Here is a 26295-nt window from a genome sequence, read left to right as displayed (position 1 = left end):
TGTGTGTGAGAGTGTCTGCAGCTTTTGTGTCTTTGAACTTGCGAGGGTGTCAGGGAGAGAATGTCACTGTCTTCACCTCTCTCTCTGCCTCTCTGTATAAAAAATCACCAAATTAAACCACACTCAATAATGCGACCATACACAATTAATTATCAAATATCTGTCTCTCTCGCTTTATCTCTGTCTCTCCCCGTCTCTCTCTCTCCCTGTTCTCTCTCTCCCTGTCTCTTCTCGAGCAGAAACAGGTGGAGACAGAGAGGCAGGGAGAGAGAGAAAGAGGGAGGGATGGAAACAGCTGGAGTTGTGGGTTAGATGCAGGGGGAGAGACCCAGGCTGTTAGAGGGAGGGGGGGTTTCAGTGAGGGACAGGGTCTCCAGTTTAATTCTGAGGGTCCTGAGAGAGGGATTTCACTGTCTCAGCCCCTCTCTGGCTCCCTCACTCTGTATAAACAATTCCCAAATTTAAAAAACGCTCAACACAGCTGACTGCACTTTGTGGGATCTTGCTGTGCACCACAGTGATTTTAGTTTTAAAAAGGGTTACTTTTAAGAGGGAGTTCCGGCCTTTCTGGAGATTTGGGATGATGCAGACACACACACACACACACACACACACACACAGGGTAGTGAGTGGGGAAGGGGGCTCACAGCAGGCGAGAGAGTGGGGGGTGGGGGGAGGACTGTGTCCCATCTGATTCAGGTTCACATTGCTGCTGCTGCTGTGGGATCTTGCTGTGCACACACTGGGCCTGTGGCCTTTGGCTGCACTGCAACAGCGACCGCACTTTTTATTTTCAAACAAAATCTGGCCCAGGGACCGCAAAGTGGGTTCAAGGAAAAAGCTTGAAAAGGGGTCGGGTAAATTCAAGCACTTTAATCGCCGAGGCATCGTAGGCTCTGGAGCAAGTGCTGGGGAATGGGAGGAGGATAGATTGGGATTTGATGGCCAGCATGGAGCTGGTGGGCCGAAGGGCCTGTTTCTGTGCTGTGTGACTCCAGATTCTTTTCTCTCTCTCTTTTCCCAGGAATTTCTATTTGGATGGGGGGTGGGTATAGAATTTCCCTGTCTCTGTCTCTCCAGCGTTCTTACCAATCCCAGCACCCCTCCCCTCTCTCTCTCCCCAGACATTCCTGTCCATATTTCATCTTTCAATAAAATGTTTAAGAAAACACCAATGTGAATTGTTGTCAATTTAATTTGGGAAGAGAGAGAGAGAGAGAGAGAGGAGTGGATCCCATTTCCCACACACTCTCCTGCAGTCCTCACCCACAACATTTATTTAATCTGGCCCTCACCAGGTTGTGTGTGTGGGATCTTGCTGTGCACACAGGTGGGTCTGGCTCCCTATTCCTCGCACTGTGACCGTGAGCAGAACTTTAAACAGGAAAGATGTTGGGGAGGCGGAGGAGGCAGAGAGAGAGACAGAGAAATGGAGGGAGAGCTAAACAGAGAGGGTGTGGGGGGGAGGGGTGTGAGAGGGTCTCAGGAGGGGCAGGGGGAAAGAGACACAGAGTCTGGGGCTGCCCTCCTCCATCGTGGGACTGGCAGTGGGATCTTGCTGTGCAGAATTACCTTCATTGTCATTTGAATCATTCATTCATTTTCCTCTGATGGAGAAATCCAGCACGAGGGGGCATGGCTTTAAATTGAGGGGGGGTAGTTATAGAACCGATGTCAGGGGTAGGTTCTTTACCCAGAGGGTGGTGAGGGATTGGAATGCCCTGCCAGCATCAGTAGTAAATGCGCCTAGTTTGGGGGCGTTTAAGAGATCCGTAGATAGGTTCATGGACGAAAAGAAATTGGTTTAGGTTGGAGGGTCACAGTTTTTTTTTAACTGGTCGGTGCAACATCGTGGGCCGAAGGGCCTGTTCTGCGCTGTAATGTTCTATGTTCTATGTTCATTGACTAAGGGAGGGTGGGGGTGTGATTGTGGGATTATAAATATTGTTACCACGCTGAGGTGATGTTTCCCTCTGCGCTATTTTGTAACCCCCCCAAAGAGATACACCTTGCCTCGTAATCTTAAGTGTGTGTGAGACAGGAGGAAGCTACTGGTTTTAGACAGATGTGCAGAAGGAGGTCATTCGGCCCATCTAGTCTGTACCGACCACAATCCCAACCAGGCCCTATTCCCATGACCCCACACTTTTAACCTGCTAATCCCCCTGACACTAGGGTCAATTTAACACGGCCAATCCACCGAACCCGCACAGCTTTGTGCTGTCGGAGGAATTGGTAAATTAAAGCAGGATCTGACACTCTCTGTATCAGGAACAACTAACAGGTCTTTAATTTAGACTGGGTGACAACCTTATTAAAACAATGAACAAACTGAATAAACTCCCCAGTAGAATGCTGTTCCAATGACAAGACTCACTCAGGAATAATGAAATAAATCATTACAGAATAGAGTCACTCTCAAATAATATAATACCAGGCGTCTGTTGGAAGTGTGAACTTTCTTCTGCTGCTTGGGTCTGGAATACTTTCTGAGTTGGTTTCTGCTTCTATTTAGATGGTGATGTGATGAAGCTGTATATATTACTGCAGGATTCAGTATCAGACTCTCCCTCCTTCAATCTAAAGAGGCAGCAAGGTCGCTCCCTCCCCGTTATTTCCCCCTGTCCCGGGTTTAAATACCCAGAATTTCCTCACAGTATTCCTGCAATTTGAGTGGCTTGAGGCTGTCACCAACGCTCCAATTTGAATGCAATTGGTTGTGTGTGTTTGAGAGCTTGTTTTAAAATCATTGACCCAATTCAAAGCCTGTTTTGCTCTGCTGGGACACTGGCTGCTGCTTTGGACACAAATGTTGTAAAGTTGTCTTCTGCAGCCCTGCTTTCTGCAGTTTAAAATCCCCAGCACAAAGACACAGGCTTTCTAAAGACACAACGCTGGATGGTTCGTTTTGGTTTTCTCAGCATTTCTTTTCAATATTTACATTTGTCAAACACCAGATGTTTTACCCTAGATGCAACTTCATAACAATATTAGAGAGAGACAGAGAGAAAGAAAGGGAGAGAGAAAGACAGAGAGGGAGAGAAAGAGAGAGAGAGAGAAAGGGAGAGAGAGAGACAGAGACGGGAGAGTGAGGGAAAGCAGGAAAGGGCAGCAAGAGGTCAGGGTTGTGGGGGAGTGCAGTGAGGGGGTGGGGGAAGAGACACAGGATCTGGGGGTCTCTCGTGTGGAGGGAGAGAGAGGGAGACGTGTGGTTCCCTCATTTCCCACTCACTTTACCCCAATCCTCATTTAAAAATCACTTTGTATCTGGCCCTGCTCAGACTGTGTGTGGGATCTTGCTGTGCCCTCATGCTCTCTGTCTCCCCTCCTCCCCTCCCCATATTCCCCGCACCGTGACAGTGCCCCACATTTTAAACATAAAAAGATGGAGGGGAAGGAGGGTGGGGTAGAGAGAGGAACAGAGAAGGGGTGGGGAGTGTCGGGGGCTGAGTGGAGGGGGGTAGGGGGATAGAGACAGAGGCTCTGGGGGTGGGTGGTGTCCTCCTGCAGTGTGGGACTCCCTGTGGGATCCTGATTGCAGCATTCCCAGTCTCTGAGAGAGAAAGAGAGAGACAGAAAGAGAAAGAGGGGGAAAGACAGAGAGAGAGAGACAGGCAGGGAGAAAGAGAGAGAGAAACAGTGTGAGGGAGAGAGAGAGAAAGACAGAGAAAGATGGAGGGAGAGAGAGAGAGAAAGATGGACGGAGAGAGAGAGAAAGGCAGACAGGGAGTGAGAGAGAAAGATGGAGGGAGTGGGAGAGAGAGAGGGGGAGAGTGAGGAGGAAAACAGGAAAAGACAGCAAGAGGTGAGGTTTGTGGGGGTGCAGTGAGGGGGTGGGGGAAGAGACACAGGATCACAGTGACCCGAGCTGGGAATTGAACCCGGGTCCCTGGAGCTGTGAGGCAGCAGCGCCAACCACTGTGCCCCCGTGTGGCCCTACACATTATGATTCAATTCTGAGGGTCCCGGGGCGAAGGGGGGGGGGTGGATTTCACAGCCTCAGCCCCTCTCTGCCTCACTCTCCCTCTGTATAAACATTTCCCAAATTAAAACACACTCAACACAGCGAACTGCACCTTCTGGGATCTTCCAGAGCACCACAGAGATTGTGTTTTAAAAAGGGTTTGGCTTCGTTTTAAGAGGGAGTTCAACCCTTTCTGGGAATTTGGGATGAGACACACAGGGTAGTGAGTGGGGAAGGGGGCTCACAGCAGGCGAGAGTGTTGGGGGTGTGTTGGGGAGGACTGTGTCCCATTTGATTCAGGTTCACATTGTTGCTGCTGCTGCTGTTGTTGTGGGATCTTGCTGTGCACACACTGGGCCTGTGGCCTTTGCTCGCACTGCAACAGTGACCACACTTTATTAAACAAAATCTCGCTCACGGACCGCAAAGTGGGTTCAAAGGAAGAAGTGTAAACGGGGTCGGGTAAATTAAAGCACTTCAATCGCCGAGGCATCGTAGGCTGTGCAGCGAGTGCTGGGGAATGGGGGGAGTATAGATTGGAATTTGATGGCCAGCATAGACCTGGTGGGCCGAAGGGCCTGTTTCTGTGCTGTGTGACTCCAGATTCTCCTCCCTCTTTTCCCAGGAATTTCTATTTGGATGGGGGGGCGTTCATAATTTCCCTGTCTCTGTCTCTCCAGCGTTCTTACCAATCCCAGCACCCCTCCCCTCTCTCTCTCCCCAGACATTCCTGTCTATATTTCATCTTTCAATAAAATGTGATGGAAAACACCAATGTGAATTTTTTGGATTTAATTTCAGGGAGGGAAAGACAGAGAGAGAGAAAGAGAGAGACAGGGAGGGAGGGAAAGACAGACAGAGACAGAGAAAGACAGGGAGTGGGGGAAGGAGAGACAGACAGAGAGAGAGAGAGAGAAAAGCAGCCGAATAAAACCTGCAGCAGCCGCTTTATTCCATCGGATTGGGGATGTGATTGTGGGTTTTCCTGCTATCTCTCTCTCTCTCCCATCTTTCTCCTTTGATTGTGAGTTATCAGGGAAGGAGAGAGAGAGAAAGGGAGGGTAACAGAGGGAGATCAAAGGCAGAGGTGCAGGGAGAGGAGACACACTGGAGGGGGGGGTGGGTTAGGGGTGGGTCCTCTGCTCTGCACTCACAGCCCAGCTCCCCAGTCTCTGGGGAAAAGACCCTCACTCACACCCTCCCAGAAGGTGGGATTTGTAACCAGCGGCTGTGTGACTGAGGCTGAATCTGTGCTGTTGTGTTTGAATAGATTTTTTCCCAATATAAAGATATTGGAATGTGGCTGCTGCCACATTGCAGTGAGAGAGAGATGTGGCTTTGCAGGAGCTTCCCTCCCCATTTCCCCATGGAAATCACTGAGAAATAGCAAACGTGGCTCACAACACGTCATTATTTGAAACGGTCAGACAGAAACTTATCAGAGAGAGCATTTTAATCCCCATTCATCCCCAGACGGAGAAACAGAGCAGAGATCAGGACAGATTATCCAGAGTAAGAGAGACCGGGGCAAAGATGGGGTATTGGATATATATATATAGATCTGGGGGGAAAGCAAAAGAAACACAGAGGGGGCTGGACAGGTTCAGAGATAGAGGCAGAGAAAGAGAGAAACAGCGAGAGACAGAGGGAATGGGAGAAGGGTGTGACTCTGCTCGAAGTGGAAGGTTCCCTGTACAAACAGCACCAATGCTGGAGTGACTTATTATTTTCATTTGCGGTGGGGGAGAGATGGAGGGGAAAGAGAGGGAGACGTGTGGTTCCCTCATTTCCCACTCACTTTACCCCAATCCTCACTTCAAAATCACTTTGTATCTGGCCGTGTTCAAGCTGTGTGTGTGTGGGATCTTGCTGTGCACTCATGCTCCGTCCCCCTGCCCCATATTCCTCACACTATGACAGAGCCCCATGCTTTAAACATAAAAAGATGGAGGGGAAGGAGGGTGGGGTAGAGAGAGAGAAACAGGGTGAACAGAGAAGGGGTGGGGAGTGTTGGGTGCTCAGTGGAGGGGGGTAGGGGGATAGAGACAGAGGCTCTGGGGGGGGGGGGGGGTGTCCTCCTGCAGTGTGGGACTCCCTATGGGATCCTGATTGCAGCATTCCCAGTCTCTCTCCCTCTCACTGTGAAGCACTCAGGAGGGAGAGGGAGCTGAAATTCAAATTCCTGAGCCTGGGGAAAGGCTTGTTCTCAATCCCAGAGTCCTGCTTGTGTGTTTAGACAGGGCGCTGGGATTTGTGGGTGTGGATGGAGAAGATTGTTCTGTTTAACTGGGGGGTGGGAGAGAGGGGGGTTTGTTCTTTCTACCTGAGGAATAATGCAGCCTCTGTGACTAGGCCGCACTTCACGGCCTAAATCTCAGCAGCACTTTTGCATTCGCTTAATTCCCCAACAGGGTTTAAGTGGCTGAATTCAATGGTTCAATAAAATGTGAAGCAGCCGCTTCAGGGTGGGATTGTGGATTTTCCTGCCCCCCCGCCCCCCTCTCATTTCCCTTTTGATTGTGAGTTTTATTTTAAACGGTCAGACAGAAACTTAGAGAGAGCATTTCAATCCAGATTCACCTCGAGAGAGAGAAACAGAGCAGAGATCAGGACAGGTTATCCAGAGACGGGGTATTGGACAGATATAGATCTGGGGGAAGTGTGTAGGAGACGGAGAGGGAGAAACAGAGGGGGGGCGGGGAGGGGAGAGGTGACTGATAGAAGTGGGAACTTCATTGGGGCCTCCTGTGTTTATTCACTGGCCTGTCTCTGGAGTAAAGCCCCCAGAATGCTTTGATGTGTTTAATAAATTCAATATCGGGACAGTCAGGAGACAGTTGGAAGTTCATTGCATTTGAAACTTGTTCCCATTTTGTCAGGGTTTAATAATGAGGAGGTGAAAATGAATGTTTCCCCCACCTCCCCCCAGTGAGATTGTGAATTTCAGCAAGTCCTGGGATCTTGCTGTGCCTTTTATTGTTTATAATCAGCTTTTGTTTTGTGTTTAATCAAATTTCACTTTATTTTCTCTTTCTCTCTTCCAAGGAGAATTCCTTTGGAAACTTTGGCGATGCAGAGAGCGAATAGTTTTGCCGTGAGGAATCCTCGGACAAGAGCTATAACCAGAGAGAAAAATATTAATAAAAGTCCCCGTGTCTTTGTCGTTCATTTTTATTCACAGATAGACTGGTGGGGCTTTTACACGGAGGGTTAGTGGTCTGTGTGTCAGGGGGAGGGGGCATTCCCAGTGATCCCTGCTCCAATGTAATCCCACAGATTTCAATCCCTCTCCCTGAAGCTCTGTCTGTGCAACTCCCCCATCCTCAGAACTGTTTCTCCACATCTTTCCAATCCCTGTCTCTCCCCATCCTTTATACCTCAGCCTCTCACAATGGCAGCATCTTTCCCTTTTTCTCTCCTTCTCTCTATCTTTCACTCTCTCTCTGAAACTTTGTCACTCTGTCTTGCCAAAGCCCCACTTTCTATTTATCTCGACATCTCACTTTGTATCTCAGCCTCTCCGTCTCTCTCTCTCTCTGTGGATCATTTTATCTCAATCACAGCAGCCTCCTCTCCGTCTCTCTCTCTCTATCTCTGCTCCCCCCTCTGTCTATCTCTGCTCCCTCTCTGTGACTCATTCTGTCTGAAGTACAGCAGCATTCTCTCTCACTCCCCATCTCTATATCTTTTCACAATAACTTCATTGCAGTGTTAATGTAAGCCTACTTGTGATTAACAAATAAAATTTTAACATTAACTCTGCTTTTATTTGTCTCTTATCTCTCTCTCTATCGCTTCCCTCTCTCTATCTGCTTCCCCCTCTCTCTGATCTCTGCTTCCTTCTCTGTGAATCAGTCTGAATTACAGTCGCATCCTCCCCATCTCCATCTCTCTGATCTCTGCTTCCCCCTCTCTGTGAATCATTCTGTCTGAATTACAGCAGCATTCTCTCTATCTCCATATCTCTACTTCTCTGTCTCTTATATCTCTCTCTCTCTCTGCTCTCTCGTGGGGGACGGGCCAGATCACGGGTTTGCTGTTCACAAGCAGCAAGGGCCCAGGAACGCAGAGGGAGGGAATCGGGGGCAATTCAGAGGGATTCAGCACTGCTGAAAGGGCTGACCAGAGTCAGGGGTTATCAGAGAAAGGGGGCAATGGAGGAGGGGGGAGGGGGAATCAGACAGGGGGTCTGTTGTACAGGATGGGGGTGGGGGATGTTATAACACAGGCTGCTCAGTGTCAAGGGAATTAGTCATTTGAACGTTAATGTTTAAAATGGGCAGAGTTTCCACATCCAACTCCACCAGGAGCTGTTTACAGGGGGGTGGTGGACGGGGATGGACACGCGGAGGGGGGGGGGGTACTAATTAGAAAGGGGGGGATCTGTCAGTCCAGAGGCTGTTCACAGGGAGGGAGTGGGAATTTGCCAGGTTGAGAGGGGCGGGGGGGGAAAGAGGGGAACTTAGAGGGATACGGGGCTCAGAGGGAAGGATCGGGAGATTTAGAGGGATTGTGAGGAGGGACGACAGATTTGGCTGGAGTGGGGGGGGGGATTGAGGGGGATTAAAGGGGGAGAGTGGAGAGGGATGTAGGGGTAGACTCAGGGATTGTGGTCGGGAATTAGAGGGATTCAGGGGGATTTAAGGGTCTCATGGGGACTTTGGGATTTAGCGGGGCTGAGAGGGAGGGAATCGGGGGGAATTGAGGGGGATTTGGGAAGAGGGGGCTCAGAGGGGAATTTCTGGGGTTCTGAGGGATACAGGAGGGATTGGGGGGTTTACGGGGATTACAAGACATGGTTTGGTGCTCAGACAGATTGAAGGGGTGGGATTGGAGAGGGAGCAGGATTCGGGGGCAGAGGAATGTGGCGAGGGTGGGGGCGATCTCGGGAGACATTCAGGGGGGATTCCAGAGGAATCTCAGGGGCTTAGAATCTGGGGAGGGTCTGGATGGGGTAGGGAGTCAGAGGGAGATGGCGGGGGGGCGAGTCGGGGTGGAGGGAAAGGGATTGAGGGCGGGGTGGATTTATAGGGATTTGGGAGGGGGGAAATTCAGAGAGGGATTTAGGGTGGGGCCTTGCATCAGGGTTAGAATTGGGGGGGGTGTCGAGCGATTCGGAGTGGGGGGGTGACTCAGAGGGATTCAGGGGTGGGGAGGACTGAGGAAGGATTGGGTGGCTTGATTTTGGCAGGGGGGGCAAAGGGAGCCTTTGGGGGGGGGCTGAGGATTTGGGGCAGGAACTTGGAGGATTCAGGGGGCTGAGAGTCAGATTGGCAGTGGGTGTCAGAGAGATTGAGCGGGGGGAGGGGGTGCTTACAGAGTCGGATTGAAGCAGATCGGGCAGAGGGACAGGGAATCAGGTGGGGGAAAGGGGAGTTTTGGGGGGGAATTAGTGGAGATTGAGGGCAGCGGGTTGAGAAGGATTGGGAGTGGCTCAGAGGGCTTTGGCGGTGAGTTCCTGAGAGAGAGTGAGTGGGGGGGGTAATTAGAGTGGGATTCGGGGGCGGGGCAATTCGGGGGCGGGGCAATTCGGGGGGCGGGCAATTCGGGGGCGGGCAATCGGGGGCGGGCAATTCGGGGGCGGGCAATTCGGGGGCGGGCAATTCGGGGGCGGGCAATTCGGGGGCGGGCAATTCGGGGGCGGGCAATTCGGGGGCGGGGCAATCCGGGGGCGGGGCAATCCGGGGGCGGGGCAATCCGGGGGCGGGGCAATCCGGGGGCGGGGCAATTCGGGGGCGGGCAATTCGGGGGCGGGCAATCGGGGGGGGGCGGGCAATCGGGGGGGGGCCAATTCGGGGGGCGGGCAATCGGGGTGCGGGCAATCGGGGGGCGGGCAATCCGGGGGCGGGCAATCCGGGGGCGGGCAATCCGGGGATCCGGGGGCGGGCAATCGGGGGGCGGGCAATCGGGGGGCGGGCAATCGGGGGGCGGGCAATCGGGGGGCGGGCAATCGGGGGGCGGGCAATCGGGGGGCGGGCAATCGGGGGGCGGGCAATCGGGGGGCGGGCAATCGGGGGGCAAAACCCAGGGGGGGGGGGGAAAACCCAGGGGGGGGGGGAAAAACCCAGGGGGGGGTTAGGGTTAGGCAGCAGTGTTAACCCACTGTCACCGTGTCACTGTGAGGCAGCAGTGTTAACCCACTGTGTCACCGTGTCACTGTGAGACAGCAGTGTTAACCCACTGTGTCACCGTGTCACTGTGAGGCAGCAGTGTTAACCCACTGTGTCACCGTGTCACTGTGAGACAGCAGTGTGAACCCACTGTGTCACCGTGTCACTGTGAGGCAGCAGTGTAAACCCACTGTGTCACCGTGTCACTGTGAGGCAGCAGTGTTAACCCACTGTGTCACCGTGTCGCTGTGAGACAGCAGTGTGAACCCACTGTGTCACCGTGTCACTGTGAGGCAGCAGTGTTAACCCACTGTGTCACCGTGTCACTGTGAGGCAGCAGTTTTAACACACTGTGTCACCGTGTCACTGTGAGGCAGCAGTGTTAACCCACTGTGTCACCGTGTCACTGTGAGGGAGCAGTGTTAACCCACTGTGTCACCGTGTCACTGTGAGGCAGCAGTGTTAACCCACTGTGTCACCGTGTCACTGTGAGGCAGCAGTGTTAACCCACTGTGCCAATGTGAGACAGCAGTGTTAACCCACTGTGTCACCGTGTCACTGTGAGGCAGCAGTGTTAACCCACTGTGTCACCGTGTCACTGTGAGACAGCAGTGTTAACCCACTGTGTCACCGTGTCACTGTGAGACAGCAGTGTTAACCCACTGTGTCACTGCGTCACTGTGAGGCAGCAGTGTTAACCCACTGTGTCACCGTGTCACTGTGAGACAGCAGTGTTAACCCACTGTGTCACCGTGTCACTGTGAGACAGCAGTGTTAACCCACTGTGTCACCGTGTCACTGTGAGACAGCAGTGTTAACCCACTGTGTCACCGTGTCACTGTGAGGCAGCAGTGTTAACCCACTGTGTCACCGTGTCACTGTGAGACAGCAGTGTTAACCCACTGTGTCACCGTGTCACTGTGAGGCAGCAGTGTTAACCCACTGTGTCACCGTGTCACTGTGAGACAGCAGTGTTAACCCACTGTGTCACCGTGTCACTGTGAGGCAGCTGTGTTAACCACTGTGTCACCGTGTCACTGTGAGGCAGCAGTGTTAACCCACTGTGTCACCGTGTCACTGTGAGACAGCAGTGTTAACCCACTGTGTCACCGTGTCACTGTGAGACAGCAGTGTTAACCCACTGTGTCATCGTGTCACTGTGAGGCAGCAGTGTTAACCCACTGTGTCACCGTGTCACTGTGAGACAGCAGTGTTAACCCACTGTGTCACCGTGTCACTGTGAGACAGCAGTGTTAACCCACTGTGTCACCGTGTCACTGTGAGACAGCAGTGTTAACCCACTGTGTCACCGTGTCGCTGTGAGGCAGCAGTGTTAACCCACTGTGTCACCGTGTCACTGTGAGACAGCAGTGTTAACCCACTGTGTCACCGTGTCACTGTGAGACAGCAGTGTTAACCCACTGTGTCACCGTGTCACTGTGAGGCAGCAGTGCGAACCACTGTGCCACCGTGTCACTGTGAGACAGCAGTGTTAACCCACTGTGTAACCGTGTCACTGTGAGGCAGCAGTGTTAACCCACTGTGTCACCGTGTCACTGTGAGACAGCAGTGTTAACCCACTGTGTCACCGTGTCACTGTGAGACAGCAGTGTTAACCCACTGTGTCACCGTGTCACTGTGAGACAGCAGTGTTAACCCACTGTGTCACCGTGTCACTGTGAGACAGCAGTGTTAACCCACTGTGTCACTGCGTCACTGTGAGGCAGCAGTGTTAACCCACTGTGTCACCGTGTCACTGTGAGACAGCAGTGTTAACCCACTGTGTCACCGTGTCACTGTGAGGCAGCAGTGTTAACAAACTGTGTCACCGTGTCACTGTGAGGCAGCAGTGTTAACCCACTGTGTCACCGTGTCACTGTGAGACAGCAGTGTTAACCCACTGTGTCACCGTGTCACTGTGAGGCAGCAGTGTTAACCCACTGTGTCACCGTGTCACTGTGAGACAGCAGTGTTAACCCACTGTGTCACCGTGTCACTGTGAGGCAGCTGTGTTAACCACTGTGTCACCGTGTCACTGTGAGGCAGCAGTGTTAACCCACTGTGTCACCGTGTCACTGTGAGACAGCAGTGTTAACCCACTGTGTCACCGTGTCACTGTGAGACAGCAGTGTTAACCCACTGTGTCACCGTGTCACTGTGAGACAGCAGTGTTAACCCACTGTGTCACCGTGTCACTGTGAGGCAGCAGTGTTAACCCACTGTGTCACCGTGTCACTGTGAGGCAGCAGTGTTAACCCACTGTGTCACTGTGAGGCAGCAGTGTTAACCCACTGTGTCACCGTGTCACTGTGAGACAGCAGTGTTAACCCACTGTGTCACAGTGTCGCTGTGAGACAGCAATGTTAACCACTGTGTCACCGTGTCACTGTGAGACAGCAGTGTTAACCCACTGTGTCACCGTGTCACTGTGAGACAGCAGTGTTAACCCACTGTGTCACTGTGAGACAGCAGTGTTAACCCACTGTGTCACCGTGTCACTGTGAGGCAGCAGTGTTAACCCACTGTGTCACCGTGTCACTGTGAGGCAGCAGTGTTAACCCACTGTGTCACCGTGTCACTGTGAGACAGCAGTGTTAACCCACTGTCACCGTGTCACTGTGAGACAGCAGTGTTAACCCACTGTGCCACCGTGTCACTGTGAGACAGCAGTGTTAACCACTGTGTCACCGTGTCACTGTGAGACAGCAGTGTTAACCCACTGTGTCACCGTGTCACTGTGAGGCAGCAGTGTTAACCCACTGTGTCACCGTGTCACTGTGAGGCAGCAGTGTTAACCACTGTGTCACCGTGTCACTGTGAGACAGCAGTGTTAACCCACTGTGTCACCGTGTCACTGTGAGACAGCAGTGTTAACCCACTGTGTCACCGTGTCGCTGTGAGGCAGCAGTGTTAACCCACTGTGTCACCGTGTCACTGAGAGGCAGCAGTGTTAACCCACTGTGTCACCGTGTCACTGTGAGGCGGCAGTGTTAACCCACTGTGTCACCGTGTCACTGTGAGACAGCAGTGTTAACCCACTGTGTCACCGTGTCACTGTGAGACAGCAGTGTTAACCCACTGTGTCACCGTGTCACTGTGAGGCAGCAGTGTTAACCCACTGTGTCACCGTGTCACTGTGAGGCAGCAGTGTTAACCCACTGTGTCACCGTGTCACTGTGAGGCAGCAGTGTTAACCCACTGTGTCACCGTGTCACTGTGAGACAGCAGTGTTAACCCACTGTGTCACCGTGTCACTGTGAGGCAGCAGTGTTAACCCACTGTGTCACCGTGTCGCTGTGAGGCAGCAGTGTTAACCCACTGTGTCACCGTGTCACTGTGAGGCAGCAGTGTTAACCCACTGTGTCACCGTGTCGCTGTGAGGCAGCAGTGTTAACCCACTGTGTCACCGTGTCACTGTGAGGCAGCAGTGTTAACCCACTGTGTCACCGTGTCACCGTGAGGGAGCAGTGTTAACCCACTGTGTCACCGTGTCACCGTGAGGGAGCAGTGTTAACCCACTGTGTCACCGTGTCACCGTGAGGGAGCAGTGTTAACCCACTGTGTCACCGTGTCACCGTGAGGGAGCAGTGTTAACCCACTGTGTCACCGTGTCACTGTGAGGCAGCAGTGTTAACCCACTGTGTCACCGTGTCACTGTGAGACAGCAGTGTTAACCCACTGTGTCACCGTGTCACTGTGAGGCAGCAGTGTTAACCCACTGTGTCACCGTGTCACTGTGAGGCAGCAGTGTTAACCCACTGTGCCACCGTGTCACTGTGAGACAGCAGTGTTAACCCACTGTGTCACCGTGTCACTGTGAGGCAGCAGTGTTAACCCACTGTGTCACCGTGTCACTGTGAGGCAGCAGTGTTAACCCACTGTGTCACCGTGTCACTGTGAGACAGCAGTGTTAACCCACTGTGTCACCGTGTCACTGTGAGACAGCAGTGTTAACCCACTGTGTCACCGTGTCACTGTGAGGCAGCAGTGTTAACCCACTGTGTCACCGTGTCGCTGTGAGGCAGCAGTGTTAACCCACTGTGTCACCGTGTCACTGTGAGGCAGCAGTGCGAACCACTGTGCCACCGTGTCACTGTGAGACAGCAGTGTTAACCCACTGTGTAACCGTGTCACTGTGAGGCAGCAGTGTTAACCCACTGTGTCACCGTGTCACTGTGAGGCAGCAGTGTTAACCCACTGTGTCACCGTGTCACTGTGAGGCAGCAGTGTTAACCCACTGTGTCACCGTGTCACTGTGAGACAGCAGTGTTAACCCACTGTGTCACCGTGTCACTGTGAGACAGCAGTGTTAACCCACTGTGTCACTGCGTCACTGTGAGGCAGCAGTGTTAACCCACTGTGTCACCGTGTCACTGTGAGACAGCAGTGTTAACCCACTGTGTCACCGTGTCACTGTGAGACAGCAGTGTTAACCCACTGTGTCACCGTGTCACTGTGAGACAGCAGTGTTAACCCACTGTGTCACCGTGTCACTGTGAGACAGCAGTGTTAACCCACTGTGTCACCGTGTCACTGTGAGACAGCAGTGTTAACCCACTGTGTCACCGTGTCACTGTGAGACAGCAGTGTTAACCCACTGTGTCACCGTGTCACTGTGAGGCAGCTGTGTTAACCACTGTGTCACCGTGTCACTGTGAGGCAGCAGTGTTAACCCACTGTGTCACCGTGTCACTGTGAGACAGCAGTGTTAACCCACTGTGTCACCGTGTCACTGTGAGGCAGCAGTATTAACCCACTGTGTCACCGTGTCACTGTGAGACAGCAGTGTTAACCCACTGTGTCACCGTGTCACTGTGAGACAGCAGTGTTAACCCACTGTGTCACCGTGTCACTGTGAGACAGCAGTGTTAACCCACTGTGTCACCGTGTCACTGTGAGGCAGCAGTGTTAACCCACTGTGTCACCGTGTCACTGTGAGGCAGCAGTGTTAACCCACTGTGTCACCGTGTCACTGTGAGGCAGCAGTGTTAACCCACTGTGTCACCGTGTCACTGTGAGACAGCAGTGTTAACCCACTGTGTCACAGTGTCGCTGTGAGACAGCAGTGTTAACCACTGTGTCACCGTGTCACTGTGAGACAGCAGTGTTAACCCACTGTGTCACCGTGTCACTGTGAGACAGCAGTGTTAACCCACTGTGTCACAGTGTCGCTGTGAGACAGCAGTGTTAACCACTGTGTCACCGTGTCACTGTGAGGCAGCAGTGTTAACCCACTGTGTCACCGTGTCACTGTGAGGCAGCAGTGTTAACCCACTGTGTCACCGTGTCACTGTGAGACAGCAGTGTTAACCCACTGTCACCGTGTCACTGTGAGACAGCAGTGTTAACCCACTGTGCCACCGTGTCACTGTGAGGCAGCAGTGTTAACCCACTGTGTCACCGTGTCACTGTGAGGCAGCAGTGTTAACCACTGTGTCACCGTGTCACGGTGAGACAGCAGTGTTAACCCACTGTGTCACCGTGTCACTGTGAGACAGCAGTGTTAACCCACTGTGTCACCGTGTCGCTGTGAGGCAGCAGTGTTAACCCACTGTGTCACCGTGTCACTGTGAGGCAGCAGTGTTAACCCACTGTGTCACCGTGTCACTGTGAGGCAGCAGTGTTAACCCACTGTGTGACCGTGTCACTGAGAGGCAGCAGTGTTAACCCACTGTGTCACCGTGTCACTGTGAGGCAGCAGTGTTAACCCACTGTGTCACCGTGTCACTGTGAGACAGCAGTGTTAACCCACTGTCTCACCGTGTCACTGTGAGGCAGCAGTGTTAACCCACTGTGTCACTGTGTCACTGTGAGACAGCAGTGTTAACCCACTGTGTCACCGTGTCACTGTGAGGCAGCAGTGTTAACCCACTGTGTCACCGTGTCACTGTGAGGCAGCAGTGTTAACCCACTGTCACCGTGTCACTGTGAGACAGCAGTGTTAACCCACTGTGTCACCGTGTCGCTGTGAGACAGCAGTGTTAACCCACTGTGTCACCGTGTCACTGTGAGACAGCAGTGTTAACCCACTGTGTCACCGTGTCACTGTGAGGCAGCAGTGTTAACCCACTGTGTCACCGTGTCGCTGTGAGACAGCAGTGTTAACCCACTGTGTCACTGTCAGACAGCAGTGTTAACCACTGTGTCACCGTGTCACTGTGAGGCAACAGTGTTAACCCACTGTGTCACCGTGTCACTGTGAGGCAGCAGTGTTAACCCACTGTGTCACCGTGTCACTGTGAGGCAGCAGTGTTAACCCACTGTGTCACCGTGTCACTGTGAGACAGCAGTGTTAATCCACTGTGTCACCGTGAGGCAGCAGTGTTAACCCACTGTGTCACTGTGAGGCAGCAGTGTTAACCCACTGTGTCACCGTGTCACTGTGAGACAGCAGTGTTAACCCACTGTGTCACCGTGTCACTGTGAGGCAGCAGTGTAAACCCACTGTGTCACCGTGTCACTGTGAGGCAGCAGTGTTAACCCACTGTGTCACCGTGTCGCTGTGAGACAGCAGTGTGAACCCACTGTGTCACCGTGTCACTGTGAGGCAGCAGTGTTAACCCACTGTGTCACCGTGTCACTGTGAGGCAGCAGTTTTAACACACTGTGTCACCGTGTCACTGTGAGGCAGCAGTGTTAACCCACTGTGTCACCGTGTCACTGTGAGGGAGCAGTGTTAACCCACTGTGTCACCGTGTCACTGTGAGGCAGCAGTGTTAACCCACTGTGTCACCGTGTCACTGTGAGGCAGCAGTGTTAACCCACTGTGCCAATGTGAGACAGCAGTGTTAACCCACTGTGTCACCGTGTCACTGTGAGACAGCAGTGTTAACCCACTGTGTCACCGTGTCACTGTGAGACAGCAGTGTTAACCCACTGTGTCACCGTGTCACTGTGAGACAGCAGTGTTAACCCACTGTGTCACCGTGTCACTGTGAGGCAGCAGTGTTAACCCACTGTGTCACCGTGTCACTGTGAGGCAGCAGTGTTAAGCCACTGTGCCAATGTGAGACAGCAGTGTTAACCCACTGTGTCACCGTGTCACTGTGAGGCAGCAGTGTTAACCCACTGTGTCACCGTGTCACTGTGAGGCAGCAGTGTTAACCCACTGTGTCACCGTGTCACTGTGAGACAGCAGTGTTAACCCACTGTGTCACCGTGTCACTGTGAGGCAGCAGTGTTAACCCACTGTGTCACCGTGTCACTGTGAGGCAGCAGTGTTAACCCACTGTGTCACCGTGTCACTGTGAGACAGCAGTGTTAACCCACTGTGTCACCGTGTCACTGTGAGACAGCAGTGTTAACCCACTGTGTCACCGTGTCACTGTGAGGCAGCAGTGTTAACCCACTGTGTCACCGTGTCACTGTGAGGCAGCAGTGTTAACCCACTGTGTCACCGTGTCACTGTGAGACAGCAGTGTTAACCCACTGTGTCACCGTGTCACTGTGAGGGAGCAGTGTTAACCCACTGTGTCACCGTGTCACTGTGAGGCAGCAGTGTTAACCCACTGTGTCACCGTGTCACTGTGAGGCAGCAGTGTTAACCCACTGTGTCACCGTGTCACTGTGAGGCAGCAGTGTTAACCCACTGTGTCACCGTGTCACTGTGAGACAGCAGTGTTAACCCACTGTGTCACCGTGTCACTGTGAGACAGCAGTGTTAACCCACTGTGTCCCCATGTCACTGTGAGGCAGCAGTGTTAACCCACTGTGTCACCGTGTCACTGTGAGGCAGTAGTGTTAACCCACTGTGTCACCGTGTCGCTGTGAGACAGCAGTGTTAACCCACTGTGTCAACGTGTCACTGTGAGGCAGCAGTGTTAACCCACTGTGTCACCGTGTCGCTGTGAGACAGCAGTGTTAACCCACTGTGTCAACGTGTCACTGTGAGACAGCAGTGTTAACCCACTGTGTCACCGTGTCGCTGTGAGACAGCAGTGTTAACCCACTGTGTCACCGTGTCACTGTGAGGCAGCTGTGTTAACCACTGTGTCACCGTGTCACTGTGAGGCAGCAGTGTTAACCCACTGTGCCACCGTGTCACTGTGAGGCAGCAGTGTTAACCCACTGTGTCACCGTGTCACTGTGAGGCAGCAGTGTTAACCCACTGTGCCACCGTGTCACTGTGAGACAGCAGTGTTAACCCACTGTGTCACCGTGTCACTGTGAGGCAGCTGTGTTAACCACTGTGTCACCGTGTCACTGGGAGGCAGCAGGGTTAACCCACTGTGTCACCGTGTCACTGTGAGGCAGCAGTGTTAACCCACTGTGTCACCGTGTCACTGTGAGGCAGCAGTGTTAACCCACTGTGTCACCGTGTCACTGTGAGGCAGCAGTGTTAACCCACTGTGTCACCGTGTCACTGGGAGACAGCAGTGCTAACCCACTGTGTCACCGTGTCGCTGTGAGGCAGCAGTGTTAACCCACTGTGTCACCGTGTCACTGTGAGGCAGCAGTGTTAACCCACTGTGTCACCGTGTCACTGTGAGGCAGCAGTGTTAACCCACTGTGTCACCGTGTCACTGTGAGGCAGCAGTGTTAACCCACTGTGTCACCGTGTCACTGTGAGGCAGCAGTGTTAACCCACTGTGTCACCGTGTCGCTGTGAGACAGCAGTGTTAACCCACTGTGTCACCGTGTCACTGTGAGGCAGCAGTGTTAACCCACTGTGTCACCGTGTCGCTGTGAGGCAGCAGTGTTAACCCACTGTGTCACCGTGTCACTGTGAGGCAGCAGTGTTAACCCACTGTGTCACCGTGTCACTGTGAGACAGCAGTGTTAACCCACTGTGTCACTGTGAGACAGCAGTGTTAACCCACTGTGTCACTGTGAGACAGCAGTGTTAACCCACTGTGTCACCGTGTCACTGTGAGGCAGCAGTGTTAACCCACTGTGTCACCGTGTCACTGTGAGACAGCAGTGTTAACCCACTGTGTCACCGTGTCACTGTGAGACAGCAGTGTTAACCCACTTTGTCACCGTGTCACTGTGAGACAGCAGTGTTAACCCACTGTGTCACCGTGTCACTGTGAGGCAGCAGTGTTAACCCACTGTGTCACCGTGTCACTGTGAGACAGCAGTGTTAACCCACTGTGTCACCGTGTCACTGTGAGGCAGCAGTGTTAACCCACTGTGTCACCGTGTCGCTGTGAGACAGCAGTGTTAACCCACTGTTTCACCGTGTCACTGTGAGACAGCAGTGTTAACCCACTGTGTCACCGTGTCGCTGTGAGACAGCAGTGTTAACCCACTGTGTCACCGTGTCGCTGTGAGGCAGCAGTGTTAACCCACTGTGTCACCGTGTCACTGTGAGGCAGCAGTGTTAACCCACTGTGTCACCGTGTCACTGTGAGGCAGCAGTGTTAACCCACTGTGTCACCGTGTCACTGTGAGGCAGCAGTGTTAACCCACTGTGTCACCGTGTCGCTGTGAGACAGCAGTGTTAACCCACTGTGTCACTATGTCAGTGAGGCAGCAGTGTTAACCCACTGTGTCACTATGTCAGTGAGGCAGCAGTGTTAACCCACTGTGTCACTATGTCAGTGAGACAGCAGTGTTAACCCACTGTGTCACCGTGTCGCTGTGAGGCAGCAGTGTTAACCCACTGTGTCACCGTGTCACTGTGAGGCAGCAGTGTTAACCCACTGTGTCACCGTGTCACTGTGAGGCAGCAGTGTTAACCCACTGTGTCACCGTGTCACTGTGAGGGAGCAGTGTTAACCCACTGTGTCACTATGTCAGTGAGGCAGCAGTGTTAACCCACTGTGTCACCGTGTCACTGTGAGGCAGCAGTGTTAACCCACTGTGTGACCGTGTCGCTGTGAGACAGCAGTGTTAACCCACTGTGTCACCGTGTCACTGTGAGGCAGCAGTGTTAACCCACTGTGTCACCGTGTCACTGTGAGGCAGCAGTGTTAACCCACTGTGTCACCGTGTCACTGTGAGACAGCAGTGTTAACCCACTGTGTCACCGTGTCGCTGTGAGGCAGCAGTGTTAACCCACTGCGTCACCGTGTCACTGTAAGGCAGCAGTTTTAACCCACTGTGTCACCGTGTCACTGAGAGGCAGCAGTGTTAACCCACTGTGCCACCGTGTCACTGTGAGGCAGCAGAGTTAACCCACTGTGTCACCGTGTCACTGTGAGGCAGCAGTGTTAACCCACTGTGTCACCGTGTCACTGTGAGGCAGCAGAGTTAACCCACTGTGTCACCGTGTCACTGTGAGGCAGCAGAGTTAACCCACTGTGTCACCGTGTCCCTGTGAGACAGCAGTGTTAACCCACTGTGTCACCGTGTCACTGTGAGACAGCAGTGTTAACCCACTGTGTCACCGTGTCACTGTGAGGCAGCAGAGTTAACCCACTGTGTCACCGTGTCGCTGAGAGGCAGCAGTGTTAACCCACTGTGTCACTGTGTCAACCCACTGTGTCACCGTGTCACTGTGAGACAGCAGTGTTAACCCACTGTGTCACCGTGTCACTGTGAGGCAGCAGTGTTAACCCACTGTGTCACCGTGTCGCTGTGAGACAGCAGTGTTAACCCACTGTGTCACCGTGTCACTGTGAGGCAGCAGTGTTAACCCACTGTGTCACCGTGTCACTGTGAGACAGCAGTGTTAACCCACTGTGTCACCGTGTCACTGAGAGGCAGCAGTGTTAACCCACTGTGTCACCGTGTCACTGTGAGGCAGCAGTGTTAACCCACTGTGTCACCGTGTCACTGAGAGGCAGCAGTGTTAACCCACTGTGTCACCGTGTCACTGTGAGGCAGCAGTGTTAACCCACTGTGTCACTGTGAGGCAGCAGTGTTAACCCACTGTGTCACTGTGAGACAGCAGTGTTAACCCACTGTGTCACCGTGTCGCTGTGAGGCAGCAGTGTTAACCCACTGTGTCACCGTGTCACTGTGAGGCAGCAGTGTTAACCCACTGTGTCACTGTGAGACAGCAGTGTTAACCCACTGTGTCACCGTGTCGCTGTGAGGCAGCAGTGTTAACCCACTGTGTCACCGTGTCACTGTGAGGCAGCAGTGTTAACCCACTGTGTCACTGTGAGACAGCAGTGTTAACCCACTGTGTCACCGTGTCGCTGTGAGGCAGCAGTGTTAACCCACTGTGTCACCGTGTCACTGTGAGGCAGCAGTGTTAACCCACTGTGTCACTGTGAGACAGCAGTGTTAACCCACTGTGTCACCGTGTCGCTGTGAGGCAGCAGTGTTAACCCACTGTGTCGCTGTGAGGCAGCAGTGTTAACCCACTGTGTCACCGTGTCGCTGTGAGGCAGCAGTGTTAACCCACTGTGTCACCGTGTCACTGTGAGGCAGCAGTGTTAACCCACTGTGTCACCGTGTCACTGTGAGGCAGCAGTGTTAACCCACTGTGTCACCGTGTCACTGTGAGGGTGCAGTGTTAACCCACTGTGTCACCGTGTCACTGTGAGGCAGCAGTGTTAACCCACTGTGTCACCGTGTCACTGTGAGACAGCAGTGTTAACCCACTGTGTCACCGTGTCACTGTGAGACAGCAGTGTTAACCCACTGTGTCACCGTGTCGCTGTGAGACAGCAGTGTTAACCCACTGTGTCACTGTGAGACAGCAGTGTTAACCCACTGTGTCACCGTGTCGCTGTGAGGCAGCAGTGTTAACCCACTGTGTCACCGTGTCACTGTGAGGCAGCAGTGTTAACCCACTGTGTCACTGTGAGACAGCAGTGTTAACCCACTGTGTCACCGTGTCGCTGTGAGGCAGCAGTGTTAACCCACTGTGTCGCTGTGAGGCAGCAGTGTTAACCCACTGTGTCACCGTGTCGCTGTGAGGCAGCAGTGTTAACCCACTGTGTCACCGTGTCACTGTGAGGCAGCAGTGTTAACCCACTGTGTCACCGTGTCACTGTGAGGCAGCAGTGTTAACCCACTGTGTCACCGTGTCACTGTGAGGCAGCAGTGTTAACCCACTGTGTCACCGTGTCACTGTGAGGGTGCAGTGTTAACCCACTGTGTCACCGTGTCACTGTGAGACAGCAGTGTTAACCCACTGTGTCACCGTGTCACTGTGAGACAGCAGTGTTAACCCACTGTGTCACCGTGTCGCTGTGAGACAGCAGTGTTAATCCACTATGTCACTGTGAGGCAGCAGTGTTAACCCACTGTGTCACCGTGTCACTGTGAGACAGCAGTGTTAACCCACTGTGTCACCGTGTCACTGTGAGGCAGCAGTGTTAACCACTGTGTCACCGTGTCGCTGTGAGGCAGCAGTGTTAACCCACTGTGTCACCGTGTCGCTGTGAGGCAGCAGTGTTAACCCACTGTGTCACCGTGTCACTGTGAGGCAGCAGAGTTAACCCACTGTGTCACTGTGTCACTGTGAGGCAGCAGTGTTAACCCACTGTGTCACCGTGTCACTGTGAGGCAGCAGTGTTAACCCACTGTGTCACCGTGTCACTGTGAGGCAGCAGTGTTAACCCACTGTGTCACCGTGTCGCTGTGAGACAGCAGTGTTAACCCACTGTGTGACCGTGTCGCTGTGAGACAGCAGTGTTAACCCACTGTGTCACCGTGAGGCAGCAGTGTTAACCCACTGTGTCACTGTGTCACTGTGAGGCAGCAGTGTTAACCCACTGTGTCACCGTGTCACTGTGAGGCAGCAGTGTTAACCCACTGTGTCACCGTGTCACTGTGAGGCAGCAGTGTTAACCCACTGTGTCACCGTGTCACTGTGAGGCAGCAGTGTTAACCCACTGTGTCACCGTGTCACTGTGAGGCAGCAGAGTTAACCCACTGTGTCACCGTGTCGCTGTGAGGCAGCAGTGTTAACCCACTGTGTCACTGTGTCAACCCACTGTGTCACCGTGTCACTGTGAGACAACAGTGTTAACCCACTGTGTCACCGTGTCACTGTGAGGCAGCAGTGTTAACCCACTGTGTCACCGTGTCGCTGTGAGACAGCAGTGTTAACCCACTGTGTCACCGTGTCACTGTGAGGCAACAGTGTTAACCCACTGTGTCACCGTGTCACTGAGAGGCAGCAGTGTTAACCCACTGTGTCACCGTGTCACTGTGAGGCAACAGTGTTAACCCACTGTGTCACCGTGTCACTGTGAGACAGCAGTGTTAACCCACTGTGTCACCGTGTCACTGTGAGGCAGCAGTGTTAACCCACTGTGTCACCGTGTCACTGTGAGACAGCAGTGTTAACCCACTGTGTCACCGTGTCACTGTGAGACAGCAGTGTTAACCCACTGTGTCACCGTGTCACTGTGAGGCAGCAGTGTTAACCCACTGTGTCACCGTGTCACTGTGAGACAGCAGTGTTAACCCACTGTGTCACCGTGTCACTGTGAGGCAGCAGTGTTAACCCACTGTGTCACCGTGTCACTGTGAGACAGCAGTGTTAACCCACTGTGTCACCGTGTCACTGTGAGACAGCAGTGTTAACCCACTGTGCCACCGTGTCACTGTGAGGCAGCAGTGTTAACCCACTGTGCCACCGTGTCACTGTGAGGCAGCAGTGTTAACCCACTGTGTCACCGTGTCACTGTGAGACAGCAGTGTTAACCCACTGTGTCACCGTGTCACTGTGAGGCAGCAGTGTTAACCCACTGTGCCACCGTGAGGCAGCAGTGTTAACCCACTGTGTCACCGTGTCACTGTGAGACAGCAGTGTTAACCCACTGTGTCACCGTGTCACTGTGAGGCAGCAGTGTTAACCCACTGTGTCACCGTGTCACTGTGAGACAGCAGTGTTAACCCACTGTGTCACCGTGTCACTGTGAGGCAGCAGTGTTAACCCACTGTGTCACCGTGTCACTGTGAGACAGCAGTGTTAACCCACTGTGTCACCGTGTCACTGTGAGACAGCAGTGTTAACCCACTGTGCCACCGTGTCACTGTGAGGCAGCAGTGTTAACCCACTGTGCCACCGTGTCACTGTGAGGCAGCAGTGTTAACCCACTGTGTCACCGTGTCACTGTGAGACAGCAGTGTTAACCCACTGTGTCACCGTGTCACTGTGAGGCAGCAGTGTTAACCCACTGTGCCACCGTGAGGCAGCAGTGTTAACCCACTGTGTCACCATGCCACTGTGAGGCAGCAGAGTTAACCCACTGTGCCCTTGAACAAAATGGCTTGCTATGCAATTTGGGAGGACAGTTAAGAGTCAGACATGTTGCTGTGGCTCTGGAATGGCATGTAGACCAGACCAGGTAAGGACGGCAGATTTCCGTCTCTGAAGGGCATGAGTGAAGCAGGGGGAGGATGAAGGTGTGGAGAGAGAAATTGAGAGTGCGTGGGAGTGATAGTGAAGAGAGTGGTGGGGACAGGAAAGAGTGCGAGGGAACACAAGAAATTGATTGAAAGCAAAGCAAAGCAATGCAAGGGGGGGGGGGGGTGCGGTGCAGTGAAAAAAGACACAGAGTCTCCAGTGTGAGCTCAGTTCTCAGCTCCCACTCTTTGGAAAAAAGCCTCAGCCACAACCCACTGGGATTCCTGAATCATAGAAATAAACAAATGAATGGTGGGAGGCTGATTTCCAGACCAGACCACATCCTGGTAAATCTTTTCTATTCCCTCTCCAAAGCCTCCACATCCTTCTGGCAGTGTGGCGACCAGAATTGAACACTATATTCCAAGTGCGGTCGAACTAAGCTTCTATAAAGCTGCAACACGACTTGCCAATTTTTAAACTCAATGTCCCGGCCGATGAAGGCAAGCATGCCGTATGCCTTCTTGACTACCTTCTCCAGCTGCATTGCCACTTTCAGTGACCTGTGTACCTGTACACCCAGATCCCTCTCCCTATCAATACTCTGAAGGTTTCTGCCATTTACTGTAAGTTTCCTATCTGTGTTAGACCTTCCAAAATGCATTACTTCACATTTGTCCGGACGAAACTCCATCTGCCACCTCTCTGCCCAAGTCTTGGACTGATCGATATCCTGCTGTATCCTCTGATGGTCCTCATCGCTATCCACAAATCCACCAACCTTTGTGTCATCAGCAAACTTACCTTCCCCCACCACCCCTCATCCCTTGCCCCCCCGCAACCCCTCACCCCCTCCCCACAACCTCTCACACCCTTCAACCCCCCCCCCACAACCCCTCATCCCCTCCCCACAACCTCTCGCACCCTTCAACCCCTCCCCCTTGCCCCACTTCCCCCCACAACTCGCCCCCTCAATACCAATTGAGTCCAATCAATGTACTTGGACTATCAGCGACGATACCTTGTGTATTGATGTGTTTGTCCAGAAGCTTCTTCAATCAGAGAGTCCCTGCCTCCAACAGCCACTCAGGCAGCGAGTTCCAGATTTGCAACACAGTCTGCTCAACAATCTGTCATGATGTGGAGATGCCGGCGTTGGACTGGGGAAAACACAGTAAGAAGTTTAACAACACCAGGTTAAAGTCCAACAGGTTTATTTGGTAGCAAAAGCCACACAAGCTTTCGGAGCTGCAAGCCCCTTCTTCAGCCCCCCTCAACATTGTCCCCACATCCCCTCTGAAACACTCTCACCTTTAACCTCTGCCCTTTGGTCAAACCCAGACCAAGATGGCACTGGGCATGCGCTCTCCTGACATTGCCCCTCACAAACATGGCACTGGGCATACGCTCACTTCACATTGCCCCTCACAAAGATGGCGGCGGCGCAGGCGCACAGCCCCGCTGGAAACATGGCGGCGGTGAACTCGGGGCAGTAACGGGGAACAATACTGGGCTCCCGCTGGGTCCAAACGGGGAACCGGGGATTTCATTCTCTGAGTTTCCGCTGGACACAAACCTGGTTATGAATCCTCTCCGCCCACCCGCCGGATCCATCGCTCCCCCCGAGCCGCCATTGCACTCACTGACATCAAATCACCCATTGCCATCCCGCACACTGCGCATGCTCCACTCCCAGCCCCGCCCCTCATTCACTCCGATTGGTTGGAGGACCAGCCCCTCCCGCTCGGTCCTCCAGTCTCGCCCCCTTCTCCTCCTATTGGTCCGGAGCTGCCGTCAATCAGCCGGGCATTGTGACGGTTTGAGATGGTGGGCGGGGCCACAGCACCAGGTTAAAGGTCAACAGGTCTATTTGGCAGCACAAGACACGAGCTTTCGGAGCACTGCTCCTTGATCAGGGGAGTGGGAGATGTGTTCACAAACAGGGCCGACAGAGACACTAACTCAATTTACACAATAATGGTTGGAATGTGAGTCTTCGGGGAAGCGTTCTCCAAGGCTGCCTT

The 26295-nt window shown here is 53.2% G+C and overlaps 1 long non-coding RNA gene across 1 annotated transcript; it reads right to left on the bottom strand.

The window, feature by feature from the left end:
- On the bottom strand, positions 1-25924 carry LOC144486844 (uncharacterized). Its single transcript, XR_013496342.1, has 3 exons — positions 25848-25924; positions 25293-25431; positions 1-92 (listed from the first exon to the last, which is right to left on the bottom strand). It is a non-coding gene; the product is annotated as an uncharacterized LOC144486844 (long non-coding RNA).
- Between the last annotated feature and the right edge of the window lie 371 nt (positions 25925-26295).

The sequence above is a fragment of the Mustelus asterias genome, unplaced genomic scaffold (assembly GCF_964213995.1).
Source record: "Mustelus asterias unplaced genomic scaffold, sMusAst1.hap1.1 HAP1_SCAFFOLD_485, whole genome shotgun sequence".
NCBI classification, from domain to species: domain Eukaryota; kingdom Metazoa; phylum Chordata; class Chondrichthyes; order Carcharhiniformes; family Triakidae; genus Mustelus; species Mustelus asterias.
The sequence above is the reverse complement of the archived record's forward strand: the minus strand, read 5'-3'. Positions and strand labels throughout refer to the sequence as shown.